The sequence below is a fragment of the Anser brachyrhynchus genome (genome assembly GCF_964034855.1).
Source record: "Anser brachyrhynchus genome assembly, chromosome: 11".
In the NCBI taxonomy this organism is placed as follows: Eukaryota; Metazoa; Chordata; class Aves; order Anseriformes; family Anatidae; genus Anser; species Anser brachyrhynchus.
Window position 1 is genome coordinate 14,862,292 of NC_137706.1, and position 17,052 is coordinate 14,879,343.

Below are 17,052 nucleotides of genomic sequence, written 5' to 3' on the forward strand. Positions count from 1 at the left end.
TGACTGCAAAAAAAGCATCTTTCAAGAGAAATAAAAAATAAGTCATTATTTAAAAATTGTTCCATTAATGTGCTGCAAACAAAGGGCTGTTAGCTTGAAAGGACCAAACAGCTTTTATTTCAGAGTACTTTATTTGCAGCGGGATTATAAACAAAATCCTCAGCAAACCCTCCAAAAAGAGCATGCGTTATTAAAAAATTCAGAAGCCTTTTACCCATTTACCATTTCCTCGAGATGTTTTTGTTTTGTCTCCCTAATGTATTTACAATGAGTGTGCAGTCTCCACATGGTTTAACATCCAAATCAAAGATTTGATAGAGGCAGGCAGCAGCATTTCATGTCTTAGCTTTATGGTTTTCACTGAGTTCCTAGTGCAACAAAACCCATTGCAAAGATCAAGATAATGCAAGATCTGATCTCATATATGCTCATGTTGAGCGCAATGTCAAATGAAGACTGCGGGCTATTTTCATCATCCAAGCGCTGAAGTTTATTATCTGTAACACATTTCTGCCTAGAAGAGCTAACCAAGGTTGTGTTAGACACTAAAGAGCCACCTGGAGTTCTTGCCCTCAGGAAGAGCTAAATTGAACATAAGCAGAGGAAGGTGTGTAGAAGGCAGAGATGAAGTAATTCATTAGAGGATGCAGAGCAGGTCAGTGGTACAGCAGCAAGCCAGCACGCACCGAGTTAGAAGTTGTGTCCTGGCAGTAGCTTCAAGAGCGGTGCTGGGTTTTGGCATAGTATTTGTGGGGCGGCAAAGTGCCTGTGATTTGCTTTCCCAACAGCAGAGCTCTGGGCAGCTTGTACAACTGGGTCTGCTGAGAAACCTTCATCCAGCTTTAGAAGGCTGGTGGGCTCTTGAAAAGGCTGGTGAACAACATGGTCATAGATGTAGCTGTCCTCAGGACAGCTGATTCCTGCATCCAACAGGAGATTCAGCCTTCTCTTTTTTTATTTTCCCATGAATAGGCAAGCTCACTCTCAATGTTACTGTCTCTTTTCAGCCAGTGGCTTCCAGCTAGAGCTCCCTGAACACTGCAATTTCTACTCTTTCCATTGCAGAGAAATTTCAGAAAAGGCTGAACACTTTCTGAAAAAGGACCCTAGCATTTCAAAATTTCTCATGTAATGAAATTGGGGCTTTTACAAATTTCCTCATTGCAACATTTGTTGTTGTAAAATATAATTCATTTGAAAGTCAATGTGATGATGTTGAAATGAAGTGCTTCAACCTTACCCAAGCAGAATGTTAAATAAAAGTCAGATGAAATTGATACTGTCCCTTGAAACACTCAGACTTTTCAGAATCAGCATTTTCTCATAGCAAGCTGTTCCACATCTCCTGCTGGCAGCAGTCTGAGTAACATCAGCTTTTTCTGGAAAAGCTTTAAGAGCTGGATATTATTATTATTATTATTAATTATTATTATTATTATTATCATCATCATCATCATCATCATTACTATCATCATCATTACCATCATCATCATTACCATCATCACCATCATCAATAATATGCATAGCAAATAGAACTGGAAAACGGAGGCAGGAGGCTAGATCCTGCTCTGACTTACTACAATCACTAGCAGTATTGGTTTAGTTTCACAGGGTCACTAAGGAGAGGAGAATTCACCTCTGCAGACACTCTCAACCTCTCTTTGCCTCCATGTGTTTATTTGTGGGTACATCAAGTGTACTCAGCTCATTCTTCCATTCACATGCTACCACTGCCTGTCACAACTTCAAAACTCCTATCTCCCTAATGCTCCTTTTATTTTTATTTTTATTTTTATTTTTATTTTTATTTTTATTTTTATTTTTATTTTTATTTTTATTTTTATTTTTATTTTTATTTTTATTTTTATTTTTTATTATTTTTATTTTTATTTTTGCCATTATTTTTTGCCAGTTGGGTAGAATAGAAAGAAAGCCTCCATGGGCAGGAGAGGGATGTGTTTGGACTGAGGTGAGCTCGACAGCACTCCAATTAGCTGAGCGAGGTAGACTCATAGAGCATGATGAGGCCATTGCTGCTGAGACTCATTCAAACAGCCGGGTGACAAGTGGGATTTAAAAGCCGTCAGTACGGACGTCAGCACACTGGCTCAGTTGTGTGATTTCATGAGGTGGCTAAGTCTGGCTGTGGAAATGAGAGCAGGGCAGGGTGTGTTGGTGTTTTATGGCATGTGCTGCTCTCTCACACCTGGAGAGCAGGTGTTGTAGCAGGGAGCGGAAAAATGGGCACAGCTCCCTGTCTCTGAGGATTTTTGTCCCAGCTGGGGAGCCTGTGGTTGGCCACAGGGCTGCCGTTACCTTCACATGCTGTTAAGTCCCCAAATGGTGTCTATAAATGCATCTTCCTTTAGAAGGGATTACTGACTCACATGGCTGACACACATCTTTCCAGGCTGGGTCCTTCGTGCGTGAAATGTATTGTCTTCCCCTTTAAGGACTTTGCTGCCTCACTGACCTTTATATTCTGCAAAGAGGCATTTTAATCTCCCACACTGCTGTGCTGCTAAGTGGTTTCTCATTTGACTGGTGCTACTCAATGGTCTTTCCATGTTGACGGGCTCTATTAAGACACTGGGAGTTAGTCTGAAGCTCTTCTAAGCTGTTATTTTCAGTAATAACACTCCTATTTGTTCCCCAGGTTTGCCGCACCCACAGGAGGTGGGAGGAGATGTGGAAGCACAAATTCTCATTAAAAGAAAAACCAATTTTCTTTAGGAGCGAGTTGCCTCAAGGCGACTGGAAAGGGAGAGTGCTGATTCCAGTATGAGCCAGGATCAGACTGGAAATCATTACATTAATCAATTCTCCCATCCAGGAGCTTCCCGAGATGGCATTTATCACTATCACAGCCTGTTGGGTAGTCTCTATGCTATGCATAGAGGGTGTCTCAGTGTTTTACAGCTGAGTGTTGTAGCTGTTCAATCCTATCAGCGTTGCCTCTCTTGTGTAGAGTTTGTACATAAACAAATTGTGAGTGCTCATTTTTCAGCGTGCTGCTTTCCATGTATGAGTTGCCAGTTGTGTGACTTATTTGCCTTGGAGAGGATGGGGAAAAAAATGTGAGAGAGAAATCAGGAAAATCCTCCATGGAAGAAAGAACATGCGTTTTCCGCTGGACTCATTCCCTGTCCCTTTATCACAGAAACCATGGGAAAGGCCAGGTCCTGTGTCTTGAATGCAGATGCCAAAGCTTATCGAGTGCAGGATGAGTAAGTTTATGGACTGAACGAGCAAATGGCAGAGCCAGTCAGGCAGCCTAGGAAATTCCCTGCCCAAGAAATGTAAATGAACCTTTTCCACACATGTAGACATGAGGGTCCTGGTCTGGTGTCTTCAGGCACAGTGACAACCACGAGTAACGATGTCCCAGGAGGAACAGGGACAGGACCACCTATTTTCATTGCCTAAAGGAAGGCTGATCCCACTTAGGTAAACCAGCCCTGGCACTGGCCACTAAGAGTGTTACTGCTGGAGGGATAAGGGAATGCAACAACGGGGAAGCCGCCTGCGGATGATGCACTTAGACCCCTGCTGACTGAGCAAATGTGCCAGCGAAAGCCTGTTGGATGGAACCACGTGGCTCCCATCACCGAGACGAGCTGCTGACAATTAACAGGAGGCTGGAAGATGTTGACAATTAACGGGAGGCTGGAAGTGCTGCGTCACGGCAGCAGGCAGACGCCCAGCGGTAACCTCAAAAAATGCCTCAGCTCTACCCAGCTCTGCATAATGTTATTCCTCAATGGTGAAAAATGGAAAACCAAGCGAGGATTAGGACAAGAGTTGTATTTTCCCCAGAAGGCTGGGGGTGAGCTCTGCTTTGTAGTATCATCTTCTAACCTCTCCAGAAGTTCACAACAGGGAGAGCGATGCTGAGTGTCCGACAGGCCCTGATTTCTCCCAGTCTCTGAACCACACAAACCTTCTTTGGTGCAGCTCAAGCTGCAGAAATCTCAGGCTGAAGGACATCATGGAGGCTTCTGCCCGTGTGCGAGGCGTTGTGCACACAAAAGCCTCAAAATGCACCTGTCTAGGTGAGCTTTTGTTCTGTATTTTCTGGGCTAGCCACGATGAGAACATATACACGTATAGCACAATAATAATATCAACCCGATAATGACGAGGGAGTGGATAAAAAATGTGGGCTTTATCAAAAAAAAAGATCTCTTTTAACAACAAATTGTAACTAATTAGACTTTGAATGGGAAATCAAATGAAAGTGCATGAAGGCTCAATTTTCCATACAGCTGACGATCTGACCTTTTTAGGAGTGGGAAAGAAAATTATTTTTAATTAACATGACTAATCATTTCCTGTCATTTTCAGATAATTGGCTTTGTTGAAAAAATGAGCTGTTTTGGGGAGAAGCTGGGGGGTGACACTGGCAGCTCCACCAGCACGTTTAACCTTTTAGATCCTGCCTGCAAATGGAATTTTGAATCCTTATTATCATGGGGAAGAGGTTTTGTATGGAAATGTGGTGCCCCACCCCCCTTCCTTTCCATATGGCTCATAGAAATTCATACATAGTGAAAAATATTTGACACGCTGCTAGACTTCTTTTACTTTGAAAGGTTCCTGTATTAAAAAAATGCAGAGGAGACAGTTTAGGTAATAGACTGTTTTCTGGTACACCTTGAGGTCACTTTTGTAATTTAGGATTCAGGGTCAAATCCTGGAGTCCTTAATAGCATCTTTTGCTCAAACTAGTTGGGAATTTGGCTTGGCTGAGTGCAGCCAACTCTTATTCTGTCCAAACAGTGAGCAGCTGAAGGTGGCCAGACCAACTTCTGCGGAGACGGTTTCATTGTGCCTGCTTGCGTGAGATGTGGGAGCCTGTAATAGAACTCTTAGGCCATGAGATATGACTTCGCTCTCTTTTAAGCAGCAACAAAACCTGGTGCATTGGAGGCTTTCCTAGGCAATCAGCATAAGGTTTTAATGTACACTTCAAGGAACAGGCAGAGAGATTGGAGAGAGACCAAAGGAAAGCAGGAAAATCAAATGTCTCTGAAACATGACCTGCAAGCAAAGACTGAACAGCCTGGGATTGTTCAGTTGAGAGAAGAGAAAATTCAGTGGGGAACTTAAGTTTTGAATAACATAAAAAAGGCACTTAGAAAAGCTATAATCTGTCCTCTGCTTTCAGAGGTAGTAGGATAAGTAGAAATAGGAATAAATTGCAGCAGGAAAGACTCAGAATAGATATCAGGAGAAGCTTTCAAGTGAAGAAGAGAACAAAGCACCAGGGATACGGTTGAAATCCCCATCTCTGGTAGTATTTAAATGGGACAAACATCTGCCAGGGATGACATGAGGAGAGTTTGTCCTGCCCTGGGGCAGGAAAATGGATATGATGCTCTGCTGAGGTCTGCTCTGAATGTGATGTCCGTATTTGTATAGGAGAGGAAACATCTCTGTTTGATACTAGCAGTACTGGATAAGGCACTAAAATAACAAGCAGCTTCTAAAACAGAAGGAAGGCATGAGCACATTCAAAGTGAGCAGCAATGGACACTGAATAAAAGTGGAGGCAGAAAAAAGCACCCTAGCTCACTGAGTCCATATATGCAGATTCTTCACCCTGGCCAGGAGCTGCTCATTGTATGGTGCTTGCTGGAAGAGGACCCTGAGTTGTTTCTCAGGCTCCAGGGTGGTTGCTGGTGCAGCCATAAATTGGTTCCTGGTATAATTTATTTGACTCAGTTGATATTGTTTGTTATCTTTCACCTAGCACGGATCATAAGACCAAGCTGGTCTCATTCACCCCAGTGTCTCCTGAGATATGGGAGTGCTGTTGGTGTTCACCAACACAGGGAAGGAACAACTCAGTCTGCTGCTTCCTTCAAAAAACTGCACTCATAGCATGGCTCTTCCATTTCAATCTCACTACCAAAAATAAAACCAGAGAGATCGGAGTTTAAACCAAATTGTTATCCTATGTAGAAGAAATATCTTGGACTTCTAGAAGCTTTTGCTCACCCTTCTTTCTCCTCTTGCTCCCACCTCTAAAGCCATCCAATTTTAGGAGGATGAGGAGCAAGCAAGATAAATTCCTGAACTACAAAACTACAGCAACTCCTGTCCCTTCCTCTTCTTTAACTGACATACCCGTAGGCATGCATTCCCTTACTTTATTGATATCCAAACCATGCAGTTATTTCTATTCATGAAGCAGATCAGAACAAGTTCCACTAATGACTAAGAGATGTATTCGGAAGCGCAGAATTCTACAAATTAGCAATCAAACACAATAAAAAAATCAAAGATACTGCATTACAAAATACACTTTGTTCATTTATTTTAACAAGTATCACTTATTTTCAATTATTTACAGTGCTAGTTAGCATACTCATAAAAGTACTGTGGCATATTGAGTTAAAAGTAACGGATTCTTAGTGCTGGGAAATCTCAGCAGAGCTCTTGGCTATTAAACACTAGCAGAAAAATGTGGAGGGATTGTCACGGTGGGCTGTTTTCTGGGCTTTTTAGTTGTTGGGGAGGACTTTTTGATGGGGTAAAGATAATTGGGTCTGCAGATTAAGTGAGTTAGGAATAGCTGAGTTCTCACTGTTTACAGTTTTGTAAATTTCCACATCTCACTTCATGTCTTCCAGCTCCTCTCTCCTTTTAACAAATCCAACACTCAGGGCCTTATCTCAGGGTGCCCTTTAAAGTCTGAATTCTCTGGCTTTCTTCAGCTGCTCATCATATAAAGACAGTTATTTTTTTGGCATTTCATTTCCTGCTTTTTTCCTCTTCCTCTTGCATCTTTTATAGATGGTGATAAATGTGAATAACAATGCGCCCAGTGTGAAAAGCAGAGTGTAAAACCCAATTCCATTCAATTTCTCTTTTATTCTAACTTTAAGTCTTAGATTTACCCATGTCTCACTCCACTGGACCTGTCACCTGAATTAAATAGAGACTCTTAAAACTGATTGCTGCAAGGAAATAGATCTTAGAAGCAAGAATGTTGCAGCATTTTAAAGAAAATTTCCTGATAAACGTTGAGCCTCATTTAAATTTTATTTCCCACCCCTGAGATATGGAAGCAGCTCAATGTCAATCAGAAGGGGAGAAAAGCGCCCTTAATTTTGGATGATCTATTTTCAAAATCCTGTTGAAAGCAGCAAAATACTCTGATAATTCGCACATCATGCAAATGACAAAGAAAGAGAAGGGCCAGCAGGCAGGGAGTACTGAGACACTCTTGTCTGCTTTTACGCGTCACTGCTGACACCTGCTGCGTAACCGCCTGGCAGAGTCATATCCCTGAAAACAGAGAGAGAACCGGCTCCTCTGGCTCGGTCAAGGGAGTCCCGGCTTTTATAGCAGGAGGGGCACGGTGTCAAGATTGTCCATGCCGTGACGAATGAAGCAGGTTTAACCGCGAGAAGAAAAACAGCTGTCTGGGGTGGGGAGGCTTTTTCCAGCTGTATGCTGCTTTTATTTATTATTATTTTTTTTCCAGTATTCAAGGCTTTTACTTGTTTTTTGGTGTTTTCTTGGCTTTCTTGGTAACCTAGGCTTTTTTTTTTACTTTCTCAGGCTCTGAACTGGATGGGACTGAGCTGCCCTTGGACCCTGGCCAAGGGAGAAGTGATCACGAGCAGGTGATGCTGCAGCCAGAGCTGATAGAGGTCCAAAGCAATTTTAGTTTAGAAATAAAAGCGGTTGTCTCGAGCAATGATCGTTTCTTTAGCACGTCTCAGTCTTTGAGTGGGTATGGGTTAATCTGGTTGGTGGCTCCCTGCCAATACGTGGGAGTAGCTCTGGCAAAAAGCGTGGTTTTTCTCTCTGTTCCCTCTGTAAAATGTGGAGTTCTCACCTGCCATAAACCTTCATGCTGTAAAAGGCTGCTCAATGCAAGAAGATGCCCAGCAGTGCTATCATAGTTATCTGATGTGACACAATAAGCATTTGGGAGTCAGCTTACTTTGGCATGGTGGCACAGTGAGAAATCTGATGGACAACTTGTATTAACATCACACAGCGTGGGAGGAAAAAACAAAAGAAATAGAGAAGAATTTTCTCTTTAAACAGATGCTTGATAAAAGAACAGAGGCAGATAATGGATAGATTTGCTTTGTTAAGGAAATGTCCATAGTATTTGCATTTTATAATTGTTCCTGCAAAGGTTAGTGTGAGCTGAATCTCTGCTTAGCTTTCTTGCGCTTTTACTTTTCTTCCTGTGTGGCATGGCAGAATGCTAAATAGCTTCATTTCCATCATGCCAGGGGTTACAGCATGATCTCTACTCATTCCTCCACTGAACGGCAAACCAGATGCCGCCCCACCTTCTCCTGCAGCGAGGGTCTGGGAGGAGGGAGCCTGGCAGAAGCTCCCCCAGGGGACCAGCACAACAGCAGCACAACTCATCCCCCCCGCCCCAAACAAAACCGACCACAAGGAGCAGAACAATGCTCGCCATTATTAATCCCGCTGTGATTCTAAATGTCGTGCTATTACTGTACGCACAAAGATACTTGAAGGTTTTCTGATTTCAATTAAGATTATTATCTCCTCTGAGAGATGCTTTTTCTGCTGTTGGGAAATCTCTTTAGCTGATCTGCTCTGAAACAGCAGCAGACAGTGGTAAATACGCCTGCTTGTATTAAGTTTGCATTACTGGTGCACTCCCCCTGCCTTGCTGAGGTCCCCTTGCTTTGTCACCCCCTCTGAGAGACGGTCAGGGACTCTCAAGATGGGCTGCAGGCAGCAAGGATTAGACGTGCTCTGCCAGAAACCCCCTCTTGTGCAATACTCAGGAACAGCACCTGTGCTGAGAGACAGCCTGAGCAGGACTGGGAAGTGCTGAGCCTTGCTGCCGGTGCACTGATACTGGGAACGGGGACAGGTAAGGAATCCAGCTGAAACGGACTCCCAACACTGCACTACTTGAGTCACTTGTGAAATGGATGATGCCACTGTCAAGCTATGAGTTGATCCCTTCTAGTCTCCAAGAAAGCCCGAATGTCTTAGTGCAGGGAGCTCATCGCAAATGATGTAGTTTGTATTTTTGGTTCCCTTACACATTTAATTTGCACTCTTCTTAAGCTACCTGTGTCAAGTGGAACTCAAGACATTTCCCTAGAAAAAAACATCAATAAAATTTTTACTCTGCAGTGCTGTGTCTGCCAAACAGCCTTGATCCAGCTCCCAGGACACAGAAATCTGTACTATAAAATGACCAGAACAACTCATCACCTCTCTGTTAGTCTCAGCAAGGAAGCCAAGAGATGAGCTGGCCAGGAATAGAAATCATAGGTAAAGAGCAAGAGAAAGACAAATGACAAGCATACATTTGCCCTGATACTCCAGGTGCACTGCAGCTAAGGGGTCAGCCTACTGAAATCTGCAGGGTATAGCTTTTCCCTGATACTAAAAATGGATATTCAATATTCAGTACCCTATATCTTGCAGGTCTCTGTTCCAGTGTGCTAAATCTATACAAACTTGCAGCTACCATAACATAAATCAACTTCATCTTCCCTCCTACTTCTGGATATGAGCTTCTCTATCCTCCACAACTATCTCCAGAAGTTTCTCTCCCACACAGCTTTAGTATTAGACATATTTTCATCTCAAATTGACTTTCTCTTCCTTCCTTCATATGTTACTTTCCCAGGGTGAAGCATAATCAAGGAAGATGAAGACACATCTTAACCCCAAGGCTGCCACTGCCTGCCATTCCTTATGAATGCTTTTCAGAACATTCGAGATACACATGAAGCTTGATGTGGACTTCTTAAATTTCAAGAACATTTAATAAATTTGGAACTAGTCTGACTCTGTTGTAGCAGAGATAAATTTCTTACATTGATACAATCTCCATTGAGCACTGCACATCATTTAATAAATGTATTTATTAAATACATAAAAGATTTGAAAATGGAGCTCTTGTCTTGCTGAACCTTATTATCTTCATCCTTATTTAACATTTATTTTCTTGAGACGAGACAATATTTGTTAAATCTTGAACACGTCATTGCAAAATACGCCCATGGTTTATTCAGTCTGACTCTAAATATTAGATTTCAACATTTGCTAGACCTGGCTCCTTATTTAATCTACCAAGATCTCTAACAAGCACAAGGAAAGATTTGCTAACTCAAAAATAACTGTTATTGAATCTCCAGTGGGTTTGTAAAAATCTACATAATATTTAATAAATCTGCCCTAAGATTTAAGCAAATCTGTTTAACTTCCATTAAAATTGGAAGAGGAGTTTGTTGGAGTCCTTGTCGGATTCACGCAAAACTTCATAAGTGTATCAGATGTTACCAAAATCCTATTAAACTGTCATGTGAGCTTTCTGTTTCATTTCACATCATTGTTGATTATTAATGTATTAGTGCATAAATAGCTTCCCTATCTTCCTAGGCATCGCTACCCTCCTGTCCTGCTCACTCACTACTGTGAGAATTCAGCTGGTGGGAAATCATAAGTCTCTGCCAGAGCTGATCTCACTGCATTCCTGCTACGTCACCTTTTAGATTGCAGTCCATCATTTTGCAGCCCTTTGCTGGGAATGGATAGATTGCCTTTGTCAATTTTATACATCTTCTCCAAGGAGACACATTCTTAGAAAAAAATGTAATCATGCTGTATCAATAGCAGAAACAATGCTTACCCACCTCTTATTATCCCAGCATCTTGCCAGGCTAAGGCAGACAGAATAAAAACATTGTACGTAGTTTTCAACCTGCATGCAGAGCATTTTTATGTCTCTGTCTATCTGGTTCCAGTATTTCTGTGGCAGCAAGCCCGAATTATCTTTGGCCCAAATCCTCTGCCAACTTGTCTTGCAGATCACCCTGCACCCTGATCATAACATTTCACTTGAAAAGAAAAAATTGAAAACAATTATGTTTTGTGTGGTTCTATAAACCACTTTCCCTGGCCTTTCAGAGTCCAGGAATAGGTAAAGCACAGTCTGGGAACTCTGTATTTGCTCTGTATTTCCAGTCTTTTCATTTCTCGACAGTTGCCTTGAAGTCCCTTCTTTTCCATGACGATTAACAGAGATCCTCTCTTTAGGGGGTCTGACCTTGGAGCAGGGAGCAAAAGGTAGCAGATGATATGCTAAAACTCTCAACACCAGAAATGAAGGATCAAACCTCCTCAAGGCGAGTGAAAAGAAGCTCAGCCACCTGAATCTCATCCCCATTTGTCAATAGCATGAAATATCTCACCGTTTTTCTTGCTAGGCTGTCTGCACGGAAGGAGATAGCAGGAATACAACAGCGGACAGTGCTGCAGGGTGTCTGCATGAGGACTCATCACCTAATAGTAGGTAGCACTGCAGTGCAGAAGGAAGAAGCTTTCACTGAACGCTACAGAAATTTAGGGAGAGGATAGCCATCAAGAGCAGCTGTTCTTGGAAACATGCTGGCAGAGCTAATTCCAGTACATAATGGGCATCTTCAGCTCTCCTTCCAGGATAGCAGAGCTATCAGACTTTCCCTTTAGTGCTTATCAAAATCCTCTTGCAAAAACATGATGCTAGTATATTATTTAATTTGAGTGCTTTGATATGACAATGAAGAAGACCAGACAGGCCAGACATGACAGATAACTGTTGGCAGTTCAAGCTGCTACTAAAAATAAAGGAATGGATTTATGAAAGGGTTACAGAGAAAGGTTCTGCTTTCCAGCTGATCCCATGCAGAGGGCCCACATATTATACGTTTGAGTTTGAGCTCAAGTAAAATATGTAAGTCTCTACAGATTTTTAAGTTTGCCTGTGATAATTTGCTACTGGGTTCAGGCTATCCTCATAGTGATTTATTGTCTTGGATGTTCCAAGCATTATTTATTGCTACAAACAGTAGAGCCAACTATTAGAAAGAGCTGGTATAGTTGACACAAGGCTGGAGTATTTAGGGATTTTTTAAATACCATTTATAGAGTTGGAGGATTGTGAGAAATTCTCGAGGAAGGCAGAAAAGAAAAACATGGACAATGTAACTGCACATGCTCAGAAGTGGTCAGTGATTTTCTGAGTGTCTTAAAAAATGCTACCACTTATATTTTTTGAAAAAGCTGGGCATTAACGATGTGAAAATCTGGCCTCCTGCATGTGAACTGTGGTAGGTACACAGCATGGAGATATGCAATATGCATATCTACTTCTGGTAACAGCCTTGTGAATGAAAATAAACAATTAAACAAATACAAGTGAAAAAAATGCAAACAAAACAACCAAACCAAACAAAAAAATATACCTCAAAATGCCCCAGAGGAGATCTCAGGCTGCTTGTAATCTAAGCTAGTTATTTAACATATAAGCTGTTTTATCCTGAGAATAAATCGTGTTCCAGGCAGGAATAGTTCTGCAATCCCCATTAATACATGTCTATATATTGAGCCTGATAAATATAGAAATGCTGAATAAACAGTTCTGAGATCCTTCAAGAAGAAAAGCAACCCCTGATCCAGTTGTGACCAGTGCATAGGACTGGATTTAAAACACAGCTATTTAAGAATCAGTCTGTAATAGCAAATAGCGAACACAATTTAAATCAATCCAGCAGTCTTGCAGGACTGAGAAACAAATAAACAACTTCTTCACTACAGTAGTATTAGCATTTACCTTGAGGAAAGCAAACTTCATAAAATATGAGGCAGAGAATCAACAGCTAAGAGGGTAAAAAAATTTCCCGTGGTATGAAAATTATTGAAAAGATCATATTAGATACTCACTAAAATTTATAGCATCATAATAGTAAAAGGAAAAAACACAGGCAAAAGAGCTGTCTTTGGTTCAGCTGCAGATGTTTGTTTTTTTTTAGAGAAAGATACCAGCAGATACTTAAAGAAGACGCTCTCTGAAAAGCAGCACTTGGGCCAAAAAGAAGAAAACAGAAGAGAACAGACTCGGCCAATTCCAACGCAAAATTTATCAAATGGTAGGGCAAAAAAGACTTCCAGAAACAACTCCCAAAAGGCAATTGAAGTAACAATTCAATCATATCAGAAACAAGAAACTCGTCAGATATTTCACACTGGCAGATCCTGATCAGGATGTAATGGGTGCTCAAGGAAGAAAAGGCCATAGCACAAAACCTGGATAAATTCCTCTGTCACTGTTCGCCAGGGAGGAGGTCAGAAGTTTAGGAGGAATGGATCTGAAGCACTCTCAATTTAAAATGTGCATCAAACAACTTTCAGGGTAATTTTTTACGAGGTGGGTGGTTAAGTTCCAGATGAAGGAATATTCAGTGTTGATAACTGTAAAGTGAGGCACATGAGGGAAATAATTTTAATGGTAAATACACAGCAACAGGTTCCAAATTAGATGGCGTCCCTTAGGAAAGAGATTTTGAAATCACTAAAGATTTCTCTGAAAAGAGACAGTTCAATGCTCAGCAGAGGTCAAAGGCATACAGAGCATGTCAGTAATAATCAGGAAAGAAATAGAGAACAAACAAAAAAACATCATTATAACACTATATAAATGTCCCTCATCCCGACTGCTCTGGTTGTGCTTTCTAGAAAAAAAATCTGTAGAAATACAAGGGGAACAGAGAGGGCTGGTGAGCCAGAACAAACAGGCTTGGAGCAGGCTCTGTACACAGAGAAATCAAAAGCCATGGGCTCATCAACTTAGAAAACAAATGAGTAAGGGGTGTACGTATGGTTATATAAAATCATAAATAGTACAGAGGAAGTGACTGCAAGCAATTATTCCCTGTTTCTCGTAAGGCAGAAATAAGAGGCACCGAATACACTGATCAGACCATAGACTTAAACAAACAAAAGGAAGTCCTTTTCCATACACAAAGCATAATCAAACTGTAGCGCTCATTGCCCAAAGTCTAAATGGGTTCAAAAAGCAATTAGACAAATTCATGGAAGAAAAGTACATCAAGGGCTTATTAAACACAGTGAAGTGGATCCAAGCTCCAATCTGGGACTCTTTAAACTGCAGATTACTGAAAAATGGGGAGGGCTGCTGGCAGGGAATTTTCTTTCTCTGCTTTTTCTCTTTCTTATACTCATTTGTAAGCACCTACTACTAGCCATGGACAGAGAGAATACCCTGGTCTAGCTGGACGTGTGCTCTGAAACCAGACAGTTATTTGTAGTCTGTGATCTTCCCCACTGTAGGGACTGTACAGAACCATATCCAAGAGCTGCCAGCCTTGCTTCTCTGTAGTCGTTTCCTTTTGCCCCTTGCACAGGATGAGCAGTAGGGGAGGAAACCCACTGCCTCTACAGCAAACCTCCCCTCTAAGGCAGGACCAAAGCACAAAGGTAGGCAGCAGGGTGTCCTTTTGGTGCTGTATTCAGCACCCGCTCAGTGGATAAACCAGAAGCCATTAGCGCCTTCAGCATTCACATGGAGTCAGGAGCTGGAGAAAAATCTCCTAAAGGCTGCCCTGGGATGAGCCCACGGGTGCAAGGCAGGTGCTGGCAGGGCAGCACCATGCTTACTAGCCCAGCCAGCACCCCAAGGGACCAAATTTTGTCAGAGCAACTCATACTGCTGCTTGGACAAAGCTGGTGCTCAAAAGCATTCTTTGTTCTGTCCACTCCCAACTGAAAAATGATTGCTAATTCTCTTTGAAGACCTTTTGAAACAGAGCTCCAAGGTCCATGTGGTGGGTCCAAAGAATGACAAATATGTAGCACAGAGGAAACCTGCAAGCACCGTACCACTCTTATCACAGTTAATCTTTGGAGCCACTTAATCATACAGGGCTTTCAGTTACTAAGGTCCTTTTTAATTTAGAGCAAGAGTGTGTGGTAATTAGCCTTAACCAGGTCATTGATCTTAGGGGAATATACTCTCCGAGAACCTACATCCATCTTGCATACTTGTGGGAGGGAAATGCTGATAAGCTTGACATCTCTGCTCACAGTATTAACAAGGCAAGTTAATATTGACCTTCTGTTAGGGCCCTTCACACCAAGCCAGCGAGGGAAATGCAAGGGCATTTCTCCCATAAGCCTGCTTATTCCTTTTCACCCAGTGGTATAATTGCGCTGACACGAACGGAGGGTTTTCACCTTTACCTCGATCTAAGTACATAGATGTTCTCCGCGACCTGCCATTTGCTTCACAAATATCACCAGGGTTTACAGACAGTTTCAACAGGAACTTTGCTTCCTCCCTACTTCTGCTCGTCCCTGGGGCAAAGCCCAAGCCCTGGCTCTAACGACCTGCTGCCACATTAACGGCTGGGATGTCACTAATTGTGCCATCCAGCTTGTGCCAGTGGGCTGCAAGAGACGGAGATGCTGAGAACCAAGACAAATGGATTCATCTCAACAGCACGCGCCTTGCTGCGGGGACAGAGGGATAGAGGCCCTGCGCAGGAACCATTTCACAGCCTAACATTTCCACAGCCTATTTCTTCAAAATGAGGGATCAAATAAGTCAAAACCATTCAGCACCTGCTATTTCCTCACATGAGCCACTTGCGGTGACCATGCCCGTTGCCGCTGGTAAGCCCCAGCCCGAGGTGAGGCAGCAGGGGTCATTCACTGCCATGCACCAGGTCAACATTAAATCTGCAGGGGTTCTCATTGGCCTTAAATTCTCATTTTTTTACTTTGAAAGGCTCTCTTCTGGCTGTTCAAGAACTTTTTTTTTTTTTTTTTCCAGCATTGGCTCTTTAGGAAACTCTTCATGGACTAATATCTCACTTTCCTCTCACAGCCTTTGTGGAAGACAAAGGGGAAGCAGCCTGGACCTCTCCCCTACCCAGATTTCCCACATCATGTTGTTGTTGTTACTGCCAGGGTTTTTTTTTCCTCTCTGGGTCTCCTGCCAAACATTTGTCTGCTTTGTCATTTTTTTTTTCCCTTGGGAAAATAAATAAATAAATAAAGCCTGTTTAATCTTAGCAAGTGTTTTTTTTTTTCTCTTTTTTTTTTTTTTTTTTTTTTTTACTTCAATAGCCTCAAAATTTTCCCTGGAGAGCTGTAAGCCCTTTAAATATATTTAGGTTGCCAGATTTCTTATGTTCTCTCTCCAGGAAGCCAATTTTGCTTCTAAGCTCTTGAGAAAGGGCCAGTCTCATCTTTTCTTGCACTTTGAAGCCATTGTACGACACCTTCCCTCCTTCCTCTCTTCTTTTCTCAGTCCTCTTTAGGTTTAGTACTTGTCCCTGAGGTAGCATAAAGGCCAGAAACCCTTCCCAGGCTTGTGTTAAGCTCCTTATCCACTCCAGGTCTTTCATCCTGTATCCATCAGCAAGTCATTCTGGTGTTTCATGACAACCACCCCCACGTGCATTGCTTTACACCGGGCTGAAGGGACTAACAAGGACTAAATGCTTCAATGGCTGTGCGCCCTGCTGTGATTTACGGGGGAATATTTGTTTTATTTTATTTTATTTTATTTTATTTTATTTTATTTTATTTTATTTTATTATTTTTATTTTATTTTATATTTTATATTTTATTTTATTATTTTATCTCATTTTATTTTATCTCATTTTATTTTATTTTATCTCATTTTATTTTATTTTATTTTATTTTATGTTGCAGAATCAGCTCTTTAGGAAACTCAGTATGGCCCATTATCTCATTTTGTCCATAATTTTTTTTTTTTTGAAAAACAAAGAAAATGTTGCCCATCTCTTTTTTTTTTTTTTTCCCTTCTCTTTTTTTCCTACTGGATGCCACCTCTGGAATGCTTGCCGGGTGTGGAAATTCCAGAGCAAAACGATCTCCTGGGATCTGCTCCGTTCCATATGACCCAAACCTCTTTTCCAGATATCTTGATTTGTTTCAGCACTGCCAGAGCATGATCAGACAAAGACACAGTGCCTAATGAGTCTCACCACGCACGTGAGGACGAGCCTGGTTCAATTACAAAAGGAAAGCAGTTCCAGTGCACAAACCGAAGGCGAGACAGCTTGTAGTGTCTGTTACCGAACCAGTAAATGAGTTGTACAATACGTGACCTCTGGGACAAACACAAGTCCCTTCTTCAGATGTTGGCAGGTTTATAAACAATGCAAAAGAAAAAAAAAAAAAAGCAGCCGAAGTGTTCTGTGACCTGAGGAGAAGAAAGAT

The 17,052-nt window shown here is 41.8% G+C and overlaps 1 long non-coding RNA gene across 1 annotated transcript; it reads left to right on the forward strand.

The window, feature by feature from the left end:
- Nucleotides 1–4,089: 4,089 nt before the first annotated feature.
- On the forward strand, nt 4,090–15,929 carry LOC308200782. Its single transcript, XR_013955808.1, has 2 exons — nt 4,090–7,435; nt 7,570–15,929. It is a non-coding gene; the product is annotated as an uncharacterized lncRNA (long non-coding RNA).
- Nucleotides 15,930–17,052: the final 1,123 nt, after the last annotated feature.